Source organism: Pan troglodytes, chromosome 3, assembly GCF_028858775.2.
Source record: "Pan troglodytes isolate AG18354 chromosome 3, NHGRI_mPanTro3-v2.0_pri, whole genome shotgun sequence".
NCBI classification, from domain to species: Eukaryota; Metazoa; Chordata; class Mammalia; order Primates; family Hominidae; genus Pan; species Pan troglodytes.
Window position 1 is genome coordinate 150,723,162 of NC_072401.2, and position 4,132 is coordinate 150,727,293.

At 39.1% G+C, this 4,132-nt stretch overlaps 1 long non-coding RNA gene across 1 annotated transcript; it reads right to left on the bottom strand.

Moving 5' to 3' along the window:
- Window positions 1-277: 277 nt before the first annotated feature.
- LOC107974021 (uncharacterized) lies at window positions 278-2,196 on the bottom strand. Its single transcript, XR_001716588.3, has 3 exons — window positions 2,113-2,196; window positions 1,490-1,613; window positions 278-543 (listed from the first exon to the last, which is right to left on the bottom strand). It is a non-coding gene; the product is annotated as an uncharacterized LOC107974021 (long non-coding RNA).
- Window positions 2,197-4,132: the final 1,936 nt, after the last annotated feature.

Below are 4,132 nucleotides of genomic sequence, written 5' to 3' on the forward strand. Positions count from 1 at the left end.
TTCAACTTTTGAATAAAAGCCATAGACACAGAACCAAATTGAGGTAATAAAAAGAAAAAAAAAAAACAAAAACATTTTGTATATAAGTAAAAACCTTATTTATACCCTTACTTTATAATAATCTCTTCTCCTTTTCATTCTTGACCCCAAAATTTTTATACTAAACTTTATCTGTTTTAGTGCAGGGTCACATGAATTTTCAAGGCTTTTAATATTTTCACATAGTACGAATTCAGTTCACTCCAAGTTAGCCCCTCATATGCCGAAGACCGGCCTCGGTGTGGTGGAGCATGCAAAGAAAAGCTCAACATGGTCTCAACTCTGACAATGTAATCTTTTAGTATAGGGATAGCAATCTAGAAATTTGGGAAATGGGCAAACCTAGCAAAGCAGAAAAAACTCTGGGGAGGTCATCATGACTCCCTCAGGTTCAGAATTGAAGTCCCAGTAGAGCAATGCTCTCAGCTCCTTCCAAGGCCCACTTAGCCTGGAACACTCCCCATGCTCACAGCAGTCATAGATGATACACAGCTGTCTTATTGCCTGCAAAGAGGAGCAGAAGAGAGGAGAGGAAGTTTTACTGATAAAACAGAAAGCAGGGTCAAATCACCTAGGTTTGCCGTTTCCAGAACTAGAATATTGAAAGCAAATCAGATACAGCTTTGCAAATATAAAGCATCTTTATACATAAAGATGTTGAGAAGCAGTCATGATATGGCCTATGTAATGAATTTATTTTAGAACAAAGGGCAAAATCAGCAGATTATTTTTCACACAATGGGATGCACAGATGTCATCTACTCATGCACTGACTGATCTTCTGTTTCTTGTTGGTCTCTTCCTGCAGCACACAAACTCTTTGTGAACAAAATTATGAACAGTTATGTGCCCAAATAAGAGTTCTTCAACAGATAGGACAGGGGTAAAATTATAGCAGGAGATTTGGGGATAGATAGTATCATCTTTTTTCCTCTAATTACAGGATGAGTAGATACATGAAAGAAAATTTACTAAGTGTAGATAAGAAAAATTACAAAATAAAAATTATTCACAGAATTAAACACTCTGATCATCTGTTATATTTTACTAAGTCTATCCTCCTAAGTATGTGTAGATAATATAAATGTGCATATCAACAAAACCATTGGACCATTTATTTAATAACCTGTCTGTCTTCTGTGCATCTCTTCATTATTTCTCTCTTCATAATATCTACTGGTATATTATTCTATTATATTGATGTATCATACTTTAATATTTTATTGTTGAAAATTATATTTTTGTTGTTTCTCAATATTACTTTTATAATAATATCTACCATTCATTGGATGTTTATAATCGCTCCTGGGCTTCGTTAAGCAACGTTTATTGGACAGTTTCAACCCATTGCTTCTTATCATGGGATGAATTTTTTTCTGCAGTCATACCTCCCAGTCTTGCTATTTTGGATCTTGGTTGTTTGTTACACAGCAATTTCATGATGACATACCAAGAAAATTCCACAGAGTTCCCATTATTTTCAATTATTAGTCATTTTCCTAGTTTAAAACTCAAACTTGAGTACAGGACCATTCTTCTCAGAGTCCTTAGAGATTTCTTCATCACAGAGTTCCCTGATGTGGAGAAGCACAAGATTGAACCTGACTGAGCAATTTCCTGCCTTCTTAGCTCCCACCTCCCACCTCCTAGGTGCTCATAGGACAGCACTCTGCAGGAGGGCCCTAGCAAAATGGCAGCTCAACCCTGGCTATCTCTAGCAGTGTTTCCTGCCATACAGAAACTCAGGAATTTCAGCCCCACAAAATGAGGAGGATGCAGCTTGCCTCTGCATTATGCTCCCACTATGTTTACTCTATTACCTCTCACCAATTTGCTATTTTTTGTTTCACGTAGCCACAAAATGATCAAAAAGCTACTTAAAATGCCAACTTCTCCTTCTTGCAGAGATCCTTAATCTTTTCAAGTGATTCATCTGATGCTCTACCTACCTAGCTCCTCTGCACACTTAGTTAAACCATGCCCCTTGGGAGAGAAAACCCATAGTCATGTCTCTCCCCAACCTAAAGGAGCTGACAACTCATTAATCTGAAGATTTCCTTCTCTTTTCCTCACCTGTCTTTTGCTTGTATAAACTAAAGTTTATACAGATGGTCTAAGCGAGTGTTAATCAAAACTTAATGTGCACCTGAGTCACCCAGGAACTTTTTAGAATGAAGATTCTAACTCCATAATTGTGAGGTGGGGCCTGAGATTCCTATCAGGTTCCCAGGTGATGCTGATGCTGCTGGTTTATGGACCACACGTAGATTAGCAAGGGTCTAGTGATTATGGTTGATTGTGCTAAGACTATTCCACCACACCTTTTTTTCTTTCTTTTTTTTTTTTTTTTTTTGAGATGGATTCTCGCCCTGTCACCCAGGCTGGAGTGCAGTGGTGCCATCTTCACTTACTGCAAACTCCACCTCCCAGGTTCAAGAAATTCTCCTGCCTCAGCCTCCTGAGTAGCTGGGATTACAGGCATGCACCACCATGCCCGACTAATTTTTTGTATTTTTAGTAGAAACTGGGTTTTACCATGCTGGCCAGGCTGGTCTTGAACTCCTGACCTCGTGATCTGCCAGCCTTGGCCTCCCAAAGTCCTGGGATTACAGGTGTAAGCCACCACGCCCAGCCTTTCCCCCCTTTTTAGAAGACCCTAGAGGGCTCTGTGGCCCCAACTGCTGGCTGCTGCCCTGTAAATATGGGGTTCTAAGTCATGGTCCCTGGACTTGAGCTCCATTGTTGATTTCAGGTGAACACAAAAAGTTTCCTTCAGTATTCGTTGTCACATGTATTATCTTACTTCATTTTCACATAACATTAGTATTATCTCTGTTTTACCAATGAAGAAATTGAGGCTTCAAGAAGTTAAATTGCTCATCCAAGATTACATAGCTACACATACACAAACCAAGAAAAAATCCCATTCTGTTCAGTCTCTCTTCAACCCTTTCCCCCAATGATTCTTGCTACTGTAATAGTATCTTGCACCCTAGGGCAATTTTCACAAAAATTGCAATGAAATTGTCTGCTGTAAGAACAATAAGAACTGAAGTTTATTAAGCATTACTATTAATAAATGCCATGCCCAGTATTGAGAACTTTTTCCTGCATTATTTTGTTACTTTTCACATCTGCTCAAAGAGGTGGTTTAACTTTGGAGAAGTTAAGAAGTTAGTATTGACTGCTTCACTCCAAAGCCCAAGAGGTGAAATGTAACACTATGTTGTGGTATATATGGCTATAGCAGTATCTTTTTGGTTTTAATCCCAGAAAAAGAGGTAATTCCAGTGAGCTAAAGAAAGAAGTAAAGATAGATAGATGGATGTTTGTAAGATGATTTTGTAAGTTGTAATAAAAAAGCTTGCCACTAAATTATTTGGAGTTTTCTATAAACTTCCAATGCACACTTACTGAGATGTGATAACTTATTAGATATGAACTGAATTGTTACATGGACTTAAGTGTTTGTCATTTCATGAGCTGATGTTCCTGGAAGTTTACAAGTCTGGGTCTCCTGCTAATTTGTAGTATGAGCTGGAGTTTTTCACCTATAAAATTCTGGAGTTTCATTTGTAAATTCTAGAAAATTACTATAAAATTGAAGATCTGGATGTTCCAATGGCCTAGGAATATGAGGTGCAGAGAATCTAAGTGACTGTTCCAGGGTGACCATGAGCTAGTTATAGGCTTAAACTCAAATCCAGGTCTCCTGCAATGCACTCCAGGCCTTATTCAATCAGGCTGTGTCTCATTTCCTTTTGCACAAACCTTTGGGGAAATGTGCTTGTTCTGAATCTGGTCTCTATAACCCGTTAATGTCCCTCAAGGGAATAGGGATGTTAGGTCTCTATACTGCAGCGTGCACGAGCAACACTAGCTTCTGCTCTCTGAGCCCAGCTCTTTGCCGACATGTGATTTCTCTGAAGACATCAGGAGACCTAGCACAGGGCATAGCCGGTCCTGGAAATATGAGCCCCTTCTGCTGTGTATCTATATGCCTGTGACCCGGCATCCTTTTGCCTTTAATGAGATTTTGCAGTGACAGGATTGGAACAGATTGCTGGCATTATGGCAGCCAGGATATTGTCAG